The sequence below is a fragment of the Schistocerca gregaria genome, chromosome X, assembly GCF_023897955.1.
Source record: "Schistocerca gregaria isolate iqSchGreg1 chromosome X, iqSchGreg1.2, whole genome shotgun sequence".
Lineage (NCBI taxonomy): Eukaryota > Metazoa > Arthropoda > Insecta > Orthoptera > Acrididae > Schistocerca > Schistocerca gregaria.
Window position 1 is genome coordinate 444,389,238 of NC_064931.1, and position 23,562 is coordinate 444,412,799.

Genomic DNA, 23,562 nt, shown 5'->3' on the forward strand with positions numbered 1-23,562 from the left:
ATTTTTCGCGAGCAGTTTATTACTCATACCTTCATTTCATTCATCATAATCGATGTTTCTAAATAGCCTACAACTTGATCATTCATGATTTAAATACTGAAAAACTACGTTACTTTTTTTCATGTTTACCACAACGCGTTTCGAGAATTTATTCACACTTTCAAGTGCATTTGTTTACATAAACTTTTTTGTGAGCTTTGTGTGTATGATTTTCCACCTTTCTTGCATTGTATATGTCTTTTCGAGGTTCTATACGTTTTATAGCCCATAAATAGTGCTACTCATAAACTTCAAACACGCAAATTCAAAATATCGTCACAAGAACAATACTATTCAGTTTATCGAAAATATTTCACGATATAAACTATGATATTAAATAGTCTTATGCATACCAATGTGAAAGTCAAAACGACCGATGTAGAATATAGTCTCAAAGCACAATGCGTTTCCATCAGGTGGGCAGAGAGCAGCTAGCGTCAGGCGACCGTAAGACGGTGGAGCAGAAATTCTTCTGATCGACAGAGGCAGCAACGAGCTCTTTCACGGAGATGTTTTTTCAAACCTTAGCTATTCCTGATGAGTTAGAGAATGAAGTAAATTATCTATGAGTTTCATAAAGATTGATACTGTTAACAGACAGACGAGGTGTTATATATGTAATGTAATTTAAGGTTGAATCGGATTCAATGACTTACCTTTTGTTTTGCAGTGCGCAACGTTTGATGCGAACAGGTAGAGCAGCAAAGTGAAAAACTTTCGATTTTATTGTGGTTCCAAATTCACATTAAACGAGATGTCCCTTCGCTGCCCACTAAATGTTAAATTGGGCCACATCAGTGACGGAAGTGATTGCGAGTACAATGTCTGTCACCAATAAGCTTTCTTACACTAGCAGTTCTGTTATATTTACTGAACCAAACGCTTGGTACAATCACAACGCACTAATTTCATCTTTTATTTGTGCTGTAGATGTTGAATGTATTAGTTCTGAAATGGGATTCGAACTCGGACCATCCCATTCGCAGGATTTGATCCCTTCGTGTCGGTACACTTCCACGAATTCGTTGTTTGCTGAAGATTCCAAACTCTTCATTAAAGGTGCATATGTGAGCTCGAGTCCTGGCCCGATGTAAATATTTTCATCATGTCTTTTCAAGCTCTACCATGAGTACACGTACCTGCTGGTGGAAAGTAGTTTCGATTTTTAACGTCCGTTCATTCATAAAAAATATCTTACTGATACGACTCCCTGTTAGTTACTTGGTTTGGGGGAGGAGGTCATCGGTCTCATCGGATTAGGGAAGAATGGCGGTGTCCTTTCAAAGGAACCATCCCGATATTTGCTTGATGCGATTTAGATAAATCACGGAAAATCTAAATCAGGATGGCTGGACGAGGGCTTCAACCGCCGTCGTCCCGAATGCGAGTCCAGTGTGCTAAACAATGCGCCACCTCACTCGGTCGACTCCCTGTGAGACACAGAACTTTTAATCACATTATCTTAGTTCAACAATACCGCTCCTAACTAGTGGCGAAAACGAATTCTGCAGTTAACAGCACTTCAAGTGTAGTCAGCGAAGAACTATGCACGATTAGATTCCCAGTAGCACTGCACTATTCGTCACGTTATTTCTAGTTGAAACGTGTGCACATTCCACTGCCTGTTAAGGAAACCTATACTGAATTACCAGGTAAAACAACTGCGAATTTCGGAAAGGGAGAAATTGCTCATTTGTCTCGTCATTTCAGTGTCGGACATCTCGATAGTGTTGAGAAAATTCGATGACACATTTTAGTGTGGTTAGCTAACAGTCCGATTAGGTGTTGGCTTCGCATCCCCGTCCAGCTCAGAACTTTACATTACGTCATTTCAAGTCTGTTACATGTGAACAAAACAGTATTTAACGTCTTTCGTGGTTGATTAACATGCGCAATAGTTGCTGGGTTGGATTGGTGGGACTGTACAAGAATTTTCATCATATAATATCTATTTCCTATTTTCTGAGACTGTTTAAAATTGAAGTGTATCACGTATGCTTATGCCTAGTCAGCAGTGAAAATAAGTCCTGTGTTCGAGTCTCGCTCAGGCACGAAAACCTGGGTTAGTTAACATTGGCTATAGGTACTGGATTTTAATCCAGATCCAGAACAAAATAGGTCGTCACGTCATTTAAAATTCGAACAGGAGCACATTCAGTTTTTCGTGAATGACATAGCTTTCCAATGTCGCTATTTGCTAGATAGAAAGTACGATAGGTGACTTTCGAACTAAACATACAAACAGATCCAAGTGTCATCATGAATACATTGGAATTGCTAGTGGTACGTTGTTAACGGTGATAGGAAATCGCCTGACGCTGTTATTCATGGTTTTCATAAATGGTTAGTTCAGTAAATAGCTTACAAAACTTACTCTTTAAGCCAATGATGGCTAATTCGTGTTCGGGAAACATTTTAAAGGGTAAAAACACTTAAATTATCACAGATTTTCTATCAGACATTCTTGATAATCTCTTATTCACAACTGAATTTACTTCTGAGTAACGATTACGCAATGATTCATGTAGTAGAGTTGCGGGCAGTAGTTGTCTCGGATAGCAATGAGAGTGGTAAAATCTTAAAAATTTATTGTAAAAATTTACGTTTACAAGCGTGAAGGACTGTATAATCTCTAATAACACGTTTCTTGATATTTGTAGTATCTTCGCATTTGTTTACATCAGGAGTTATTGCCGATACAGAGATTTGTTCTCTAGTGGTCGTTTGTGGTAACCATTTTGTATAAGCAAACGACTGTAAAGGAATATGATTACAGGACTTGCAACATAGTTACGTTATGTGGGCTACATGCAAATAAGGCAGGATGCAGTTCAAGTCAATCTGATTGTTTTGAGCACGATAGCAAGCTGCGGCAATAGAATCGTTCTGCAATCAGTCGCAAATGCAGGTTCTATAAATTTTACCAATAATTTTGTCTTTCCCTTCGGGAATTTCCATGTGAGTTCACGAAGCATCTCCGTAAAAGTCACGTGTTGACCGAACCCACTGTAATAAATTTGGCAGTTCGCCTCTGAACTAATTCTCTGACTTCCTTTAGTCCAACATGGTGGGATCTCAAACTCTCCAGCAGTACTGTAGAATGGATCGCAGTAGAGTTCTATAAGTGGCCTCGTTTATAAACGAACCTTAATTTCCTAAAATTCTCCCAATAAACGGAAGTCGAATATTTACCCTGCATACTACCGAACTTTCGTGCTCGATCCATTTCATATCGCTTTACAACTAGATCTTTATTCGACGTGTCTGTGTCAAACAATACACCACTAATACTGTATTCGAACGCTGCATGATTGTTTTTTGCATGGTGGACAGAAAGACAGAGAGTAATTGGAATTTCATTTATGGTTTAAAATAATTTTCAGTTTTTCAACTCTCGTTCATTTCACCACACAGGAAGATTTCCCTGCAGAACTATGACTGGGCGTGGGTTTGCATAGCACCGGATATGACCGGATTTCTCCACCTTCCCCTGCTGTATTCACGTGAATAGATTCCCACAGTAGGTTTTGCTGACTGGGTATCGCCTTCGGAGAGTGTCACTTGGAACGCACGCCCGTGTAATGCACCTCCGACAGCGAATCAGAGGGACAAGAATGGTCATGTGCGGGTACAGGAAAGACTGGCGAGCAGGTTCTGGTTCTGACAGTTTGCTCTCTTCTCAACCAGCCCTCCTCTGATCTAGTCGTACCGTTCCGCTTCTCTTCAGCACAGCATGCCCTCTACCTGTCTGTCGACAGCCTCCAGGCCCCATAAATTCAGTCTTCTGTACCCGTAGTGGTAGGATTATAGTAATTAAGCCAAGTCATTCTCTCTGAACACACTATATTGCGTTCTTATTCACCTAACAATCGCACACACACAAACTCACATATCCTGCCTACTATGTCCACTCGAAAGTCCTGTATAAAATGCTGTCAGCCGCGGGATCGCAGCTCACCGTTCTGTCTGGGTTGACGTTGATCTTTTAATTACGGATGGTCTCCGCTTATTACTTCAAGGAGATAAGCTCGTTATTCAACCTTTTGGCGCTTGGATGCTCTTGTACGCACAACACCGCTGTCTCCTGTCGCACACAGCCGCTTCGGCGAGCGGGCACTTTCTATAAGCCTCGCCGCCGCTGCATTGCTGTCAACTCACTCCCAGCGTGAGCCGCGGCCGCCGCTGCCTCGCCTGGCGGGAATCCCCCTCCACGCCGCCACCTCGCCCTGCTCGACGAGCGCCCGACGCCACCTCCGTAGGTCACAGCCGCCGCTGCCATCAACATCGACGCCGCCACAACGCACCCTGCCGTCGACGTCGCCGACACCGCCGCCCTTTGTTACAACGAAGTAACTAAGTCTCGCTGGTCACGCGCGCTCTGATCAGCTACTGTGCCCCACGAACATACGCCGTGAGACATAGTTAGAATTTAGTTTCACGCGAAATTGCTCCCTGTTCAATATTCAAGTCTCTTGGATGGTTTTCCTTAGTTACAAAGTACCACATTTTGTGAGGATGCATTTTAAAACATGAAACAAGGTGCAAAGCGTATCAGAGAGGCCACGGTTAAGCTCGGCAGAGGCGTTTCTCAGGCAGGTAGTGCGACACATTCAAAAAAATCAGTACTAGAAGAGAGATTCAACAGATTAATACTGGCCAATAAGGAAATAGCAAACCAGAATAAGGAGCTGCGTGTGCAAACCACGGAGCTTGTAGTGCTGTCTTATCTAGAAGAGAATGAGTTACCAACAAAGTGCAAAAATTAGAGAGACAGCGGGAGCAGCAGCAGCAGTAGCAGGAGTAGTATGCCGCTCCACGGTGTGTAGAGGAGAGAACCCAAGTGGCCTGTGAGGCGGAAGACTTTGTGTTTATTGGTGCCCCTGGCAAGGTTTGTAAGACCAAGAGTGAGACTAGCTTAGGCGATTTGCTGGACCTAAATTAGAGTTCTTGCAGCCGAATCACCATCACAACCAAACTCTTACGTTTACCTCACGCTCCCTGCAGTCTCGTCCATTGATGCTTTCTGTGGAAAATCTAATGAGAACTTTACTACTTTCTTAAGGAATATCCATATACAGGACTTGCGAGCTCCTGGCCGGATAGCTTCCAAATGAATGCAACAAAATTAAAACTGTTCGGTGACGTTCGCAAATATTTGGATTCAGTTGATGCGTTGTGTGACGCGCTAACATTTAAATCCTGGCAAAAAGGGTACTACTATTACTGTCGTGTGACTAGGGCCTCCCGTCGGGTATACCGTTCGCCGGAAGCAAGTCTTTCGATCTGACGGCACTTCAGCGACTTGAGCGTTGATAGGGATGAAATGATGATTATGACAGCACATCACGCAGTCCTTGAGTGGAGAAAATCTCCTACCCAGCGGGGAATCGAACCCGCGCCCTTAGGATTGCCATTCCGTCGCCCTGACCACTCAACTACCGGGGCGGACGGCAAAGGGGGGTAACAGAGCTCTATTCTGAAAAGAGAGTATTTAGTACTTAAAGAGACCGCTTGCACACTTTACAACGAAAGAACGCTGAAGATTTTGAAACTTCTGGCGATCTGCTGTGTCGTGCAGAACATACGTACTGGAGCAAAATGCTATACGTAACGAAGTATTAAGAGAGAAAACAGAATACAGAGCAACTGATACTTTTATATCATGAATAAACCCTCCAATAGGGTCACAGGTTAGGGTTTCCTCCTTTTTCTTTGCATGAAATCGCCAAGGTAACCATTCTTTGGAACGATGTTAACCGATTCGTGGCGTGTGTTCCCACAGACAGCAAAGTGCCGACGATGTGGCCAGTCTGGTCGCGTCGCTGATCCCTGTCAGGCCGTTTGTTGTCCACAGTGCCGTCGTGTGGGATATTTGACAGTGTTGCCCACATAAACAGTATCGGTAAAGAGTTGGTCCTGATACGCCGCCCGCTAATCGGGCACTTTACCACGTGACAATCAGCGACAAAAAAGTATGGAAAATGTTTCCACACCACATCACCTGTGTTGAGTGCTGAGGCGGTCGATAAGGTAATCGACCCCGTTATTGCCCACTACCTAACCGAAATTTAATGCGATTTAAGGAGGAAGCCTTCAATTCACAACGCGCGACTGCTCACGCGTTGTGAATTGAAGAGGAGTAATACTGGTGTTTTTCGTTGTTACTATGTTGCTTCCTAGGCATCGTCGTCACTCGCGATATTATTATTATATTTGTTAGTGTCAATGTTCCTCTGACTGACAATTTTGTGACCAGGCTGGTCGAATTGTGTTTTGTATTTTCTGTGTAAAGGAGATGTAGTAGACTGGTACATATGTTCACGTAAAGAAACGAAGCTTAATTAGCTGCCTAAATGAAATTTTTCGGTAATCTTGAAAGCCTCTTCAATGGGTATTATGGAAATCAACTATGGGGTAGCGTGCTAGCCACTAAATCACTATCAATACACGTACAGCCCGGTGTTACGCTACAAGGTGGAACCGACAGACCTCTGGTTAGGGAGACTAAAACAGCGGAACAAATCTGTTCACATTTGTGCGGTGATGTAAAATCCCCTCTGTCAATTTACACGATGGAGCAATCCACGTGCATTTTCGTTTTCGGATACCGCTAACAACAGCCAACAGTTGGGTCGCTGCTTTACACAGCGAGGCTGTACTCTAAGACGCGTAATGCGACAATACATACTTAAACAGCGCACGCCGAGAACAGTCCCATTGCGGCTTAGCACACTGCGTTACACACATAGCAGACACTGGTACACCCAGTAGCGGCTTCGGTCAAGAATACAATCATAACGACCGGGAGAGCGGTGTGCTGACCCCACGGTCTCCCTATACGCATACTCCACTGAGGATGACACGGCGGTCGGATGGTCCCGGTAGGCCACTCGAGGCCTGAAGACGGAGTGCTAAAAAAGGTTTAGAAGGAATATTTTCGAAACGATGATATATAAGAAATATATTGTATATAAAATTAGTACCTAATTAATGTTCGTGGAAACTGTATAATAAACTTTCGTAAAACTTTGAAATTTTTAAGGACACCTCGCCACCATCAATTGCTTCTGAAAAAGGAAAACTTTAATTACAACATAAATTAAAGAAGCTTTCAGGAGACATACAATGCTGTGTAATAAAGCTGGTCTCTGAAATACCATATTTGGGAAATTTAAGCTGTACATCCCAACTCTGGGATGGGTTAAGAAAGACACTAGATAGGAAATTGGAGAAAAATTGGCTGTGTTATGATTGCGGACAACTGTACAATTGAGGAAGTGCCTAAAAACAAGGATATTTTTCTCACCATCAGCAAACAAGAAGTGAACTGCCTGTTCACATATCCATTCACGGAGTTCGTCTTAACTTGCGAGATGCATCCCGCGTCCGGAAAGAGGAGCAGATGAGTAAGTACCTGACGGGGAGTCGTACGGGTAATTAGCGCCAGCATCTGTCGCATCAGGAACCAGACACCTCTCGCCGATCCGCACACCAGGCGAAGCTCGTCCGTGTCTAAAACATCATCGACGACACACAACGGGGTGTCTGCGAGGTGGGTCTCGTCTTGTACAGCGCCATGCAGACTGGATGTCAGTGTCAAGATAAGAAGCGCACACCGATCGCCAAACGGCACGCCAGTCGACGAGGAGATGCTTCCACTCAATCACATTTAGTGATATGTACTGCTGAAGAAAGCCAATATCGCTTTCGTGGATGTCAAGCGCGTTGGCAATATCGCAGTACGGGCTTAGCGCAGCTCGAGGAAACAGTGGCGGAAGCAAAAGAAGGGCGGCGGGATGTCCGAAAACTGGATAGGTGCTGAGAGAGAGTGTGGTGCAAGGGCCTTCAGCTACAGGCTGGTAAGGCACGAAGGGCAACAGCGCACAGCGTCATGTGAAAGCAGACGAAAAGGGCTATCACTCCGTCAGTCACATAATACAGACCTAAACCACACCTGAACAGGGGGATGGTGAGGGTCTCGTACCTATCTCGGATAGCAAGCCGTGGCAAACATACGAACCCTGTGCTGCTAGCATGCGGCGGGCCCTGGACGACGGAACAGGATGTGTTTGTGCCACGTGAGGGATACGTGACGAAAAACATACGTTTACATACTGCGTCCGCTGCAAAAGATCAAGGGGTCGTAAACGATGACCTAGGAGATAGGTCATAGTTGGGACAGTAGGCACCGGCAGTTGAGGGAAATCGTGCGCTGCAGATCACTTGCGAAATCAAGTCCTAAGCATAGGATAGTAGCAACTACACGCAATGGAACAACGCTGTCCGCAGGAAGCTCCGCATCTATAACTATCGTTTCCGATTTTCGGACGTTAAGATAGCTAACAGAAGCTTCGCGGCAGATGGTAGCACATGCCAATGACTCCCTGACCTCAGCAACCCTACGAAGAACGATATCGAGCTCGTCCGCATAAGCAGTGCAGCTGAATACATTGCCACCGAGAGACATCCCAGACGGGCGTTGACGGAGGACACAGAGCAATGGTTCCATGGCGAAAGCATACAACAGTGCAGACTGCGGGCAGCCTTCATGCGCTGAACAGTTGATCAAGATGGGAGGAGTAAGACAGCCATTTTATCCGTTGTAGAGCACACGTGACGTAGCTCCGCAGAGTCGCATATTGCAGAGCGAAGCTTCCAGGTAATAATGATCGACGTGATTGGACGTCTGGCTAAAGTCAAGAGCTGCCAAAAGTCCAGACATGAACGACGGGCGTGAGCAAGAGCTATTATGTCCCAAGAGCGACAGTGGGCAGTGCATGATGTCATTGGCATCTCTCAAAGAAATATGATCAGGGGAAACCATGTACCAGACTGTCCGTATGGCCATGCAGCCAAAAGCCAGTAAAGATCTTTCTGTCGTGCTGAGCAACGCCAAGAGGCGGTAACCGCATATCCGTGAGGTACCCCGAGCCGTCTGGATGGGAATGAGGAGACCACCGAGGTAAACGTCTGAGATTTGCAAGAGAAGTGACATAAGGTCCCGACAAATTTCCGTCCACACAGATGTATGCGTCTTGGTCAGAGAACGCAGCGGCACAGACTTCAGCAGCGTGAAACCCACTAACAATATCGCGTGAGATGTAAACAGGATCTAGGAAGCTGGAAGAATGGTTAGGACTTCCTAAACCTCGAGCGGTTACCATGAACATGCTCCCAACCATTCACAAGGCTGAGGAGCTGGAGCATTGTCGCTAGTGCCGCGCATGGAGAGTGACGTGGTAGTTTGTCTTTTGGTGACTGGATGGAGCTGAAATCACCTCCATGATCAGTGCATTCCGCCGACTTAGAAAAAGAGGGATGACTGTCTCGGGAAAGAGAGTGGAACATTCGCGGCGGCGACCCGAACCAGATGGCCCATAGACGTTGATGGTCATGACGCCAGTAAACATGAGAGATATACGTTTTTCATCAGGGAAATAGTCAAATGTATCAGCGAGGATACCGTGACGTAGGAGGATCACAATTTCACTACCAGAAGGGGAAGCATGGGAGATATTTGCTATAAAACCATGGGAAGCACGAAAGGTTGCAACATGCACCTCCTGAAGGAGGATAACATGAACGTCCGCAGCATACAGAATGTCATGGAGTAAAGCCAGTTTGTGGCGTACGCGAATGGCATTGAAATTGACTGAGGCTATATGATAGGTCTGACAAGCTGCCATCGGCAAGAGGATAGGCGATTCATACGCGGCGGATACATGAAGCCGACCATGGGGTCGGGATGGACGTCTTGAGTCTGCTGACGGTCATCATCAGTTGGTACTGCCTCCGGTGGCAGTGTAGGAGAGACAGGCAAAACGCCTATCGCGTTGTTCAGAAGGGTTTGGCCCCTGTGGAAGAGCACATCACCGTGACGTGGAGGGAGCCGACCCCATCCTCAGCATCGACGTCGTGTGCCCATGAGACAAACGTCTCATTGGGCCGCTTCAGTGGAACATTATCAGTTGTGCGCCCACAGGCAGCGTCAGACACAGAAATGGAGGCAACCTCATCAGACGCTGGAGGGGGAAGGTTGGTGTCCTTAGGTGGATGTTGAATGGAGACAGAAGCGAGGAAAGACGTCGCATCGTCAGGTACGAGGGAGTCAGAGGACCCCGCATAGGAGGGTCGTTATTCTGTGCACACATGCGATGGTAGCAGTCGTCAGAAAGGGTACTGCCTGCTCTCTTTCGTTTCCTCGGCCACCGTTGCTTCCTAACATGTTGTTCCGTGTCGGATGGCGGACGGCTATCGTCCGACATGTCGCCAGACGGCAGAAAAGCGAAGACCAGAAGTGCTCCATGATCAGCAACCATGGGGTCGGGATGGACGTCTTGAGTCTGCTGACGGTCATCATCAGTTGGTACTGCCTCCGGTGGCAGTGTAGGAGAGACAGGCAAAACGCCTATCGCGTTGTTCAGAAGGGTTGACACCGGTGGCAACTGATTCAGAGTGGGTGCAGCAGCGAGCCACGCCGCGGACGCCTTAAACATAGGTAACACAGTAGTCACCGCAGGGTAAGCGACGTCTCCGATCGACGTCTGAACCAATCTATGTTGGAGACATTCAGAACTTTTTTGGCCAGCCACATAAATTTTTAATTACATAAGCCCCTGTTGCACCCCTTCGACATAGTATTACAGTCTCTCGTAACCTACGGGGCCTGGCCACCGCACCCAACAATTATCCCCGTAGCTTCCGACTACAGTACTCCGTCACTGCAAATGGCCCACTTCAACGCACCAGGCTAGCTGACGCATCTTGGCCGCCTGCCTGCTGTCCTTGCCGACGCAGTTCACCGACACCGCACTTTCCGACGTCCTCGGGCTGCCGTCGCCTCAGTACACCCCTTCTACGAGCAACAACACATACTTTTTTTACTCCATCAGTGGCCACATATTTGTAATACCATGTGTAAAGTGAATCTACTTTCTACACTTGTAACCCTGCCCTATTTTATAGTAATGTCAAAAACATTTTCTTGAAATTAGCTCCCCCTCCCCATCCCCACAGCTAGTAAGTAAGCCCCTTTCTTTTGATACATGGGCCACTCCGTCCAAGGTGGTATTTGTTTGTATATTTTTGGATGTTTTTTACTTCACTAAAACTCAATTACGGATCAGTAACCTGCTCCCATGGAAGTGGGAGGGAATTTCACGTGGTGGACATAGTGGAAAGAGAATTTTATTCAGGTTTAAAACCCTCAATTTTTAATTTTTCCACTCTTGCTCACTGGACGGCATATAAAGGTTTCTCTGTAGAACTGTAGGTGGACGTGGGCCGTTATAGCACCGGAATTGACTGTTTGTATCTACCTACCCATACTCGTTTGAAGTAAATAGATTTTCACTGTAGGTACTGCTGATGGGGTAACGCCGTTGACGAGCCGCGCTTAAGTGGGCACACTCGTCTAAAGCACACCCCGCAACCAATCAGAGGGACGAGACCAGTCATGTGGGGAGGCAGGGAAGCCTAATGAGCGGGCTGCGGTTGCGACCGCTTGCTCTCTTCTCAGCCAGCCTTCATCCTATCTAGTCGTACCATTCCGCTACTCTTCAGGGCAGCATACCCTCTGGCTCCTTGTCGGTAACCTCCAGGTGCCATAAATTCAGTGTTCTGTATAATTAGCGGTAGAATTATGGCAATTAAGCCAAGTTATTCTCTCTGAACACAAGTGAATGGTGATCTTATTCACTTAACTACCGCCCACAACCTGACGCCCACATCCTACCTACCATGTGCGCTTGAAAGTCCTGAACCATTTTCCTGCTCATCTGTTGTAATTTACTTTGTCAAGATTTATAGGTAGCAGCCATTCATCACGCCAAAAACAATTTTTTTTTCTAAGACATCATATATCCTCCTTCAATGACTCAACGACAACATTTTCCCGTACACAACATCTTCATTAGCAAGCAGTCGCAGATTGCTGTTCAGCCTACTCGTCATGGATGCAGAGAACCAGAGCGTTCCTATCACACTTCCCTTGGGCACTTCTCACGATACACTTATCTTCAATGATTAATTATCATTCTCCGCCCAGGACAGCGTACTGGATGCCGTTACTTAACAAGTCTTCGAGATTATAAGAAACGAAAAATTTCATCCATATTAACGCAATATCTGTCCCAGGCTGATCATTTCTAACCTCGACCTTGTCAACCGAGTCCCAATATCTCTTCTGCGTCCGCACGTAAAGCGGAACCCCTTCGAGGGTTTTATATTAAATAGAAATATTGCAATTTAAAGATATTAAGGCTCAGTACCTTAATTAACTCAAAACAATAGATGTCAGGAAAGAAGAAGGAGAAAGGATTAGCCAAAATTTCTTAAACTGCGATATAGTATTCTGAATTATTTTGTCATCTTCGGCTGAGGTACTGACTGCGCTCTCGTGTCATTTTCCCCGCTTCGGGATTTTAAAAATATGAATGTAATTTTAGTTCATCTCCTCGTTATCAAATACTCCTTCAAGTAACATGTTTCTCTTCACTCTTCTTTTCATCTGTTTGTTGACTCCGAGTGCTGTTCTCTCATATCGTTGTCCATCGACATGTGTCAGTTCTTCTTAGATTTTACCTAACTTTTCTTAATCACCTTGTCTACACATTTCATTCTCACACCACCTTACCGCTGATATCACTTTCCTCAATTTTTAGTAACATTCTCTGTCACTCTGTTTAGCTTACGGATCAGTGAATGTAAGTTGATATATTTGTCCGAACAGAGATTAGCGTCACCATGCCGGATGCATAACTTTTTGTGCAAAGCAGTCAGATATTTGTGCATATTAAATAATTTTGTGTCTCTTTTATTCTTAAAATAATGGTAAACACTGTGCGATCGCTTATTGTGCATTCAGCTGAACTTCAAGGATACTCCTTCAGTTTATCAGAAGTAAAATATAAATTAGCTCATTCTGAGCAAAAAATTTGGAAAAATGATTTGGGGGTTGTTATTCGCCAACAGAAAGGTTAATCAATGAATAAACCACAGCTTAACACGTAAAACGGAAAAACCAGCTTACGTAATGCAGTAGGCAGATTTATCTTCACTGGTACCATTAAATATGTCAGCCTGACGTGACAGCGCATTACCCATGCGTCAGACCTGATAGCTGAGGCATAGCGTGTGATGCCAGCGATAGATATATTTTTCCATTAGTGCTGTCTTTCTGTCATTAGTAAAACATTTCCGCCTCAGATGAGATAGAGTTCCATTTAAATCTAGACATAAAAACAATATAGCCGCCATTTGAATTACAATGTTCACTAAGTCGATGTAGGTTTTCCTCATCACTTGTCTGTCGTTGACCGCAATGGTATGTTATTATAATATTAAAAACAGGTTTGCACTTTTTGTGATTTACAAGAATAGCATGGAAAAATGTTACATGGGCTGTGAATTGCGGTAAATTGTGAATCATGTAGCACTAAACAAGTGACAGAGAGAGAGAGTCCAGAATTATAGAGAGACGTACATGGAATGGACAACAATATGGAAACACCAAAAACACAACACATTACCACGCCCAGTACGGTGTAGGATACCCGCTAGCATTCAAAACAGCTTCCGGTAGTCTCGGGAGCTGTGCGAACTGGGGCCCTGTCGTCTTCAACACCACTGGGAAACTAACGTTGCACCTGATCAGCCAAAACGGTCACATAATTCTAGGAAGTAGTGCAGCCTCTCGGAGTGACCATGGGGTCCTTGGAATATCACGATATCTCTGCTCAAATAATCACCGAACTCCGTCCGCTGTTTTGCTTTGAGGGCGTAAACTGAACGAGCAGTTGGAAACAGTTCGAAACAACATTCATTCGACCAAATTACTTTCTACCATTGCTCCACAGTCCAGGTTTTAAGTCTTCGGAAACACGTCTTCCTGTTTTGGCCATTTGTACCAGTTTTCCAGCTTTTCCTGAAATTCTCTGCTCATTGAGCTCCCTTTGTATTGTTTTCCTGTTGACAGGGTTCGTGAATGTGACTTTCAGTTCCGCAATGGCTTTTTCGTCTGTCTGTCTCTTATTTTTCGTCACAATCCTTTTCAATGCTCGAGTGTCACCATCACTCAACGTACACTTTCGGCCGCTTTGTGACTTAGCGGATGATGTATTTCCGCTGTCCCTGTTCGCGATATAAATTTTCAATACGCTGCTTCTCGTAACAGCACGCACGTCGGCTACCTTGGTTACGGAAGCATCTACCTATATGAGCACCAACAATTTGCTCACGTTCGACTTTACTAAGCTCCAATATAATCCGCTCCCAACAGCGCAGACCAATTTTCTGGACACAACTGTATGTAGCCACGTATTGTGGACATTGCACAGATGCCATTCCTAGTCAAATAGAATACCTCAATCTGGACGCTTCGCTAGCATCTTAATTTATGTTCAAACATGCATTTCTCGCGATGTCTTCATATTTTTATCCAACACCTGTATGTCGGAGCTCAGTGCATTCGAACGTACTGAGGAGTTTTGAGAAGGAACCTGTGGAGCAGAAATCGGTAGAACTCAAAAGCTGTACTTTTGTGACACAGTTCCGCTTGGCGAAGCAGACGGCTCTTGTTACGACTTAGCAAAACGACGTCATTAGGAGGTAATCGCGCACCAGCTCTGTATGTAGATGCCATGTTGGAAGCACACACATACAGAAACGAAGAACCAGGACTCAGCAAGCTGACTATGCCGGAAGTCGTTAGACAGGGCTTCTAGAACGAGAATTTGCGACACCTTAACAACACCACCAGGGCTACGATGCTGTTGATATAAATGGAGCATAATGTTATGGTTGCTCAATGACTGGGTCTGGTAAGTTGGCTTGGTTGGCAAAACCACAACTGTGCAGAAACGACAGCCGAAATTTTAGCAGTAATACCGCCAAGTTCAGGCACTCATTCTCAGTCATCATCAGCCACTAGCCGCGGGGATGTCCGTGCCAGTCTACACACATACATACATCAGCCAGTTGCCGATGTATACATCAGCCAGTTGCAACTATCGGCCTGCCGCCGATAGTTGCAGGCCATTGCCTGATCTTCGAAAGGGTTGGATTGTTTAGGGGAGGAAGCCAGGCGGATTACGGAGGGACGGGACAGGAAATCGGCAGTGCCCTTTGAAAGGGACCATCCTTGCATTTTTCCTGGAGCGCTTTACGGAAATCACGGAAAACCTAAATCAGAGTGGCCGGACGCGGGACTGAACTGTCGTCTTCCCGAAAGCACTGATCTTCGACCTAGCGCCTTTACACTGTTGAGTCACCTGCTGGGTGACTCTCGTCTCTGATGCTGATCGCCTTTCTGGGGGACCGGGGTTTGGGCTTGGGCCATCCAAATGTCCAGCCGCCACCGCTTTGTACAAAATCAGTAAAGTTAGCAAACTTCATGCACGTTGTTGTGCGTACTGTAAACTGTCTGAAGACACATGGACTTTCAGCGGTTCTTGGAGGAATTAGGAGCGGAGTACGGAGACATACCTTACTAACCGAAGTACGCTGGCTCAGTTGAGATAAAATGCTGAAAATATTTCTGATTTACGTTTGGTCATAGTAACATTCTTACATGATAAGGGAAAAAGTGAACCTATGTTGGAAGACCCTTGTTGGATATGAGACCTTGCACTTCTCGTGGACAATACGTCTCACATGAACAGCCTGAACGTCAGCTTGCAAGGTGAAAATAATATAATTTCTAAATATACGAAGACAGTAACTTGTTCTCGAAAGAACAGTTACTGTTGATGACCGTGCAGCTTTTCCCTGGAATAAATGATGACTAACTGACAATCTCAGCTGCCGACAGGTGTTGTTGATATATCTCGATGTGGACAGCTGAAAATGTGTGCTCCGACCGGGACTCTAACCCGGGATCTCCTGCTTACATGGCAGACGCTCTATCCTTCTGAGCCACCGAGGACACAGATGAATAGTGCGACTGCAGGGACTTATCCCTTGCACGCCTCCAGTGAGACTCACACTCCCAACTGTCCACAATTCTACATATGTATTGTACCTTATAGACATTTGCCACAGACATTTCGTCTGTGCGGATGCACACAGGTTGCCCAAACTCTTACGTAAATCGCCAAAGCGTGCGCGAGTAATGAGTGCGTGGGCAAATGTCTATAAGTTACAATACATATGTAGAATTGTGGACAGTTGGGAGTGTTAGTCTCACGGGAGGCGTGCAAAGGATAAGTCCCTGCAGTCGCACTATTCATCTGTGTCCTCGGTGGCTCAGAAGGATAGAGCGTCTGCCATGTAAGCAGGAGATCCCGGGTTCGAGTCCCGCTCGAGGAACACATTTTCAGCTGTCCACATTGAGATATATCAACAACACCTGTCGACAGCTGAGGTTGTCAGTTAGTCATCATTTAATATAATTTCTAACACGTTCGAAAAAGTAAATGCCTTTGGAAGGAAGCTTGCGGTTTGGGAGAGCCCGCTATTGACAGAAAACACTGCACATTTCCCGACTCTTGCACTGGTCTATGAAAGTGCTAAATTTCAAGAAAACGTGTCAATAATTGTAAAAATTAAGGAATAATTTCGAGCTCGATTTGCAGATGTTACGAGTTTGTCTCCTGTCATTCGCCTCTTTGCTCGACCGTTCTCGTCATTAGTTGAAGATGCTCCGAATGATCTACAGACGGAACCGATCGACCTACAGTGCAATAAAAGACTGAAGAACAAGTTCTTAACAGTGCGAAGTACAAAAGAATGCTACGAAAATTTTTCACAACAAGAATTTCCACGCCTGCACCGAGAAGCGCGAGAGTTATATCCATGTTCGGGTCGACATATGTTTGTGAAAGATTTTTCTCGATGATGAAAATGAATAAATCAAGGTTTCTATCAAGCATAAGTGATGAAAATCTTCGCAGCCTGGCTCTGTCATGACATGGACGTAACTCCAGCCTCATTCTCAAACAGCTTGACTATTCTCCGTACAGCTGAGTACAGCAGCGATTAAGCAAAATAGACTAATGGTATCTGATAAGTGTAAGTACTAGTGTTGTTTAATCTGATATCTAGTTTTCCTCCGAATATTGTATTTGTCGTACTTAACTCTATCCTGACGACTGACCTTAAAGTTTTATGGTGGGTCCCTATAACTGCTGCATGACAGTTAAGAACGATAGAGAGCCTCTCAATACCTACTCAAAGAAGCATAAAGCAGTCTAGCATTACTACCTTAAGTGATTTTATATGTGAGATATATGATGACCCACCATCAACCATGGACCTTGCCGCTGGTGGGGAGGCTTGCCTGCCTCATCGATACGGATAGCAGTACCGCAGGTGCAACCACAACGGAGAGGTAACTGTTGAGATGCCAGACAAACGTGTGGTTCCTGAAGAGGAGCAGCAGCGTTTTCTACATCTACATCTACATCTACATCCATACTCCGCAAGCCACCTGACGGTGTGTGGCGGAGGGTACCCTGAGTACCTCTATCGGTTCTCCCGTCTATTCCAGTCTCGTATTGTACGTGGAAAGAAGGATTGACGGTATGCTTCTGTGTGGGTTCTAATCTCTCTGATTTTATCCTCATGGTCTCTTCGCGAGATATACGTAGGAGAGAGCAATATACTGCTTGACTCTTCGGTGAAGGTATGTTCTCGAAACTTTAACAAAAGCCCGTACCGAGCTACTGAGCGTCTCTCCTGCAGGGTCTTCCACTATCATCTCCTTAACGCTTTCACGATTACTAAATGATCCTGTAACGAAGCTCGCTGCTCTCCGTTGGATCTTCTCTATCTCTTCTATCAACCCTATCTGGTGCGGATCCCACACTGCTGAGCAGTATTCAAGCAGTGGGCGAACAAGCGTACTGTAACCTACTTCATTTGTTGTCGGATTGCATTATCTTAGGATTCTTCCAATGAATCTCAGTGTGGCATCTGCTTTACCGACGATCAACTTCATATGATCATTCCATTTTAAATCACTCCTAATGCGTACTCCCACATAATTTATGGAATTAACTGTTTCCAGTTACTGACCTGCTATTTTGTAGCTAAATGATAAGGGACCTATCTTTCTATGTATTCGCATCACATTACACTTGTCTACATTGAGATTCAATTGCCATTCCGTGCACCATGCGTCAATTCGCGGCAGATCCTCCTGCATTTCAGTGCAATTTTCCATTGTTTCAACCTCTCGATACACCACAGCATCATCTGCAAAAAGCCTCAGTGAACTTCCGATGTCATCCACAAGGTCATTTATGTATATTGTGAATAGCAACGGTCCTATGACACTCCCCTGCGGCACACCTGAAATCACTCTTACTTCGGAAGACTTCTCTCCATTGAGAATGACATGCTGCGTTCTGTTATCTAGGAATTCCTCAATCCAATCACACAATTGATCTGATAGTCCGTATGCTCTTACTTTGTTCATTAAACGACTGTGGGGAACTGTGTCAAACGCCTTGCGGAAGTCAAGAAACACGGCATCTACCTGTGAACCCGTGTCTAAGGCCCTCTAAGTCTCGTGGACGAATAGCGCCAGCTGGGTTTCACACGACCGTCTTTTTGGAAACCCATGCTGATTCCTACAGAGTAGATTTCTAGTCTCCAGAAAAGACATTATACTCGAACATAATACGTGTTCCAAAATTCTACAAATGATCGACGTTAGAGATATAGGTCTATAGTTGTGCACATCTGTTCGACGTCCCTTCTTGAAAACGGGGATGACCTGTGCCCTTTCCCAATCATTTGGAACGCTTCGCTCTTCTAGAGACCTACGGTACACCGCTGCAAGAAGGGGGGCAAGTTCCTTCGCGTACTCTGTGTAAAATCGAACTGGTATCCCATCAGCACCAGCGGCCTTTCCTCTTTTGAGCGATTTGAATTGTTTCTCTATCCCTCTGTCGTCTATTTCGATATCACCATTTTGTCAACTGTGCGACAATCTAGAGAAAGAATCACAGTGCAGTCTTCCTCTGTGAAACAGCTTTGGAAGAAGACATTTAGTATTTCGGCCTTTAGTCTGTCATCCTCTGTTTCAGTACCATTTTGGTCACAGAGTGTCTGGACATTTTGTTTTGATCCACCTACCGCTTTGACATAGGACCAAAATTTCTTAGGGTTTTCTGCCAAGTCAGTACATAGAACTTTACTTTCGAATTCATTGAAAGCCTCTCGCATAGCCCTCCTCACACTACATTTCGCTTCGCGTAATTTTTGTTTGTCTGCAAGGCTTTGGCTATGTTTATGTTTGCTGTGAAGTTCCCTTTGCTTCCGCAGCAGTTTTCTAACTCGGTTGTTGTACCACGGTGGCTCTTTTCCAGCTCTTACGATCTTGCTTGGCACATACTCATCTAACGCATATTGTACGATGGTTTTGAACTTTGTCCACTGATTCTCAACGCTATCTGTACTTGAGACAAAACTTTTGTGTTGAGCCGTCAGGTACTCTGTAATCTGCTTTTTGTCACTTTTGCTAAACAGAAAAATCTTCCTACCTTTTTTAATATTTCTATTTACGGCTGAAATCATCGATGCAGTAACCGCTTTATGATCGCTGATTCCCTGTTCTGCATTAACTGATTCAAATAGTTCGGGTCTGTTTGTCATCAGAAGGTCTAATATGTTATCGCCACGAGTCGGTTCTATGTTTAACTGCTCAAGGTAGTTTTCAGATAAAGCACTTAAAAATATTTCACTGGATTCTTTGTCCCTGCCACCCGTTATGAACGTTTGAGTCTCCCAGTCTATATCCGGCAAATTAAAATCTCCACCCAGAACTATAACATGGTGGGGAAATCTACTCGAAATATTTTCCAAATTATTCTTCAAGTGGTGAGCCACAACAGCTGCTGAGCTAGGGGGCCTATAGAGACATCCAATTACCATGTCTGAGCCTGCTTTAACCGTGACCTTCACCCAAATCATTTCACAATTAGAATCTCCGTCAATTTCCTTCGATACTATTGCACTTCTTATCGCTATAAACACGCCTCCAGCCTGTCTCTGCGATATACATTCCAATCTGAGTTTAGGATTTCATTACTGTTTACACGTGGTTTCAGCCAACTTTCTGTCCCTAGTACTATATGGGCGTTGTGACTGTTTATTAAGAGCAGTTCTGGGACCTTTCTATAGACGCACCTGCAGTTTACTATTAGCACATTAATATTGTTATTCCCTGCTGCATTTTGCCTACTCCTGCCTTGCCGCGTCTCAGGAGGCGTCTTGTCGGGCCTAGGGAGGGAATTCTCTATCCTAAAAAAACCCCATGTGCACTCCACACGTACTCCGCTACCCCCTACAGCCGCAATAACTCCCGAGGGCATGCAGCTTTACTGAATGGTTAAATGATGACGGCGTCCTCTTGGGTAAAATATTCCGGAGGTAAAATAGTCACCCATTCGGATCTCCGGACGGGGACTACTCAGGAGGACATCGTTAACACGAGAAAGGAAACTGGCGTTCCACGGATCGGAGTGTGGAATGTCAGATCCCTTAATCGGGTGAGTAGGTTAGAAAGTTTAAGAAGGGAAATGAACAGGTTAAAGTTAGATATGGTGGGAATTAGTGAAGTTCGGTAGCAGGAGGAACAAGACTTCTGGTCAGGTGAATACAGGGTTATAAATACAAAATCAAATAGCGGTAATTCAGGAGTGGATTTAGCAATGAACAAAAAATAGAAGCGCGGGTAAGCTACTACGAACAGCATTGTGAACGCATTATTGTAGCCAAGATATACATGTAGCCCACGCCTACCACAGTAGTAGAAGTTTATATTCCAACTAGCTCTGCAGATGACGAAGAGATCGAAGAAATGTATGATGAAATAAAAGAAATTATTCAGACAGTGAAGAGAGACGAAAATTTAGTAGCCATGGGGAACTGGAATCCGATAGTACGAAAAGTCAGAGAAGGAGAGGTTGTAGGTGAATATGGAATGGGGGTAAGGAAAGAAAGAGGAAGCCGCTTGGTAGAATTTTGCACAGAGCATAGCTTAATCATAGCTAACACTTCATTTAAAAATCATGAAAAAAGGTTATATACATGGAAGAGGCTTGGATACACTGGAAGGTTTCAGATAGATTATATAATGGTAAGACAGAGATTTAGGAACCAGATTTTAAATTGTAAGACATTTCCAGGGGCAGATGTGGACTCTGACCACAATCTGTCGGTTATGAACTGTAGATTAACTGAAGAAACTTCTAAAAGGTGAGAATTTAAGGAGATGGGATCTGGATAGACTGAAAGAACCAGAGGTTGTAGAGAGTTTCAGAGAGACCATGAGGGAACGACTTATAAGAACAGAGGAAAAAAATACAGTAGAAGAGGAATGGGAGTTTTAAGAGATGAAATAGTAAAGGCAGCAGAGGATCAAGTAGGTCAAAAGACGAGGGCTTGTAGAAATCCTTGGGTAACAGAAGAGACACTGAAATTAAATGATGAAAGGAGAAAATATAAAAATTAAGTAAATGAAGTAGTCAAAAATGACTACAAACAGCTCAAAAATAAGATCGACAGGAAGTGCAAAACGACTAAGCAGGAATGGCTAGAGGACAAATGTAAATATGTAGAAGCATATATCACTAGGAGTAAGATAAATACTGCCTACAGGAAAACTAAAGAGACCTTTGGAAAAAAGAGAACCACTTGCATGAATATCAAGAGCTCAGATAGAAAACCAGTTCTAAGCAAAAGAGGGAAAACAGCAAGGTGGAAGAAGTATATAGAGGGTCTATACAAGGGCGATGTACTTGCGGGCTATATTATGGAAATGGAAGAGGACGTAGACAGAGATGAAATGGGAGATGCGATACTGCGTGAAGAGTTTGACAGAGCACTGAATGACCTGAGTAGAAACAAAGCCCCGGGAGTAGACAACAATCCATTAGAACTACTGACGGCCTAGGGAGACCCACTCCTGATAAAACTACCCTGTGGTGAGCAAGATATATAAGACAGGTGAAATACCCTCAGACTTCAAGAAGAATACAATAATTCCAATCACAAAGAAAGCAGGTGTTGACAGGTGTGAAAATTACCGATCTATCAGTTTAATAATTCACTGCTGCAAAATACTAACACAAATTCTTCACAGACGAATGGAAAAACTGGTAGAAGCCGATCTCGGGGAAGTTCAGTTTGGATTCCGTACAAATATTGGAACACATGAGGCAGTACTGTCCCTACAACTTACCTTAGAAGATAGATTAAGGAAAGGCAACCTATGTTTATAGCATTTGTAGACTTATAGAAGGCTTTAGACAATGTTTATTGGAATACTCTCTTCAGATTCTGAAGGTGGCAGGGGTCAAATACACGAGGCGAAAGGCTATTTACAATTTATACAGAAACCAGATGGCGGTTATAAGAGTCGAGAGGCATGAAACGGAAGCAGTGGTTGAGAAGGGAGCGAGACAGGGTTGTAGCCTATCCTGATGTTATTCAATCTGTATATTGAGCAAGCAGTAAAGGAAACAAAAGAAATACTCAGAGTAGGAATTAAAATCCATGGAGATGAAATAAAAACTTTGCCGCTTGTCGATGACATTGTAATTCTGTCAGAGACAGCAAAAGACGTGGGAGAGCAGTTGAACGGAATGGACAATGCCTTGAAAGGAGGATCTGAGATGTACATTAACAAAAGGAAAACGAGTAAATGGAATGTAGTCGATTTAAATTAGATAATGCTATGGGAATTAGAGTAGGAAATGAGACACTAAAGGTAGTAAATGAGTTTTGCTATTTGGGGAGCAAAATAACTAATGGTGGTCGAAGTAGAGAGGATGTAAAATGTAGACTGTCAATGGCAAGGAAAACGCTCCTGAAGAAGAGAAATTTGTTAACATCGAGTATAGATTTAACTGTTATAAAGTCATTTCTGAAAGTATTTGTATGAAGTGTAGCCATGTATGGAAGTGAAATATGTACGATAACTAATTTAGACAAGAAGAGAACAGAAGCTTTGGAAATGTGATGCTACAGAAGAATTCTGAAGATTAGATAGGTAGATCACGTAACTAATTAGGAGGTACTGAATATAATTGGGGAGAAGAGGAATTTGTGGCACAACTTGACTAGAAGAAGAGATCCGTTGGTAGTACATGTTCTGAGGCATCAAGAGATGACCAATTTAAGGGCAGCTTGGAGGGTAAAAACCACAGAGGGCGACCAAGAGATGAATACACTAAGCCGATTCAGAAGGATGTAGGTTGCAGTAGTTAGTTGGAGATGAAGTCACGCAGAATAGAGTAGCATGGAGGGCTGCAACAAACCAATCTCTGGACTGAAGACCAGAACAACAACAACATTTATGATGAATTACGAACTGCAGTACCTTTTAACAGAGGATATAATTGTAAGACTATTCCATCATGCAGGTGCTGCTAGAGCATTACCTCAAATAAATCAAGTTATACAGTCTTAGTTAATTCGGTAATGCGGCAGATTTCCAACCTCAGTAAGCTTAGCAACGATGTCATTATTCATGTGTGCTAATAACACAGAATACAGATTAACTACAGCTTTCAAAGA

At 44.2% G+C, this 23,562-nt stretch overlaps 1 non-coding gene across 1 annotated transcript; it reads left to right on the forward strand.

The window, feature by feature from the left end:
* Positions 1-16,270: 16,270 nt before the first annotated feature.
* Positions 16,271-16,344, forward strand: Trnat-ugu (transfer RNA threonine (anticodon UGU)). Its single transcript has one exon. It is a non-coding gene; the product is annotated as a tRNA-Thr (tRNA).
* The last annotated feature ends 7,218 nt before the right edge of the window (positions 16,345-23,562 follow it).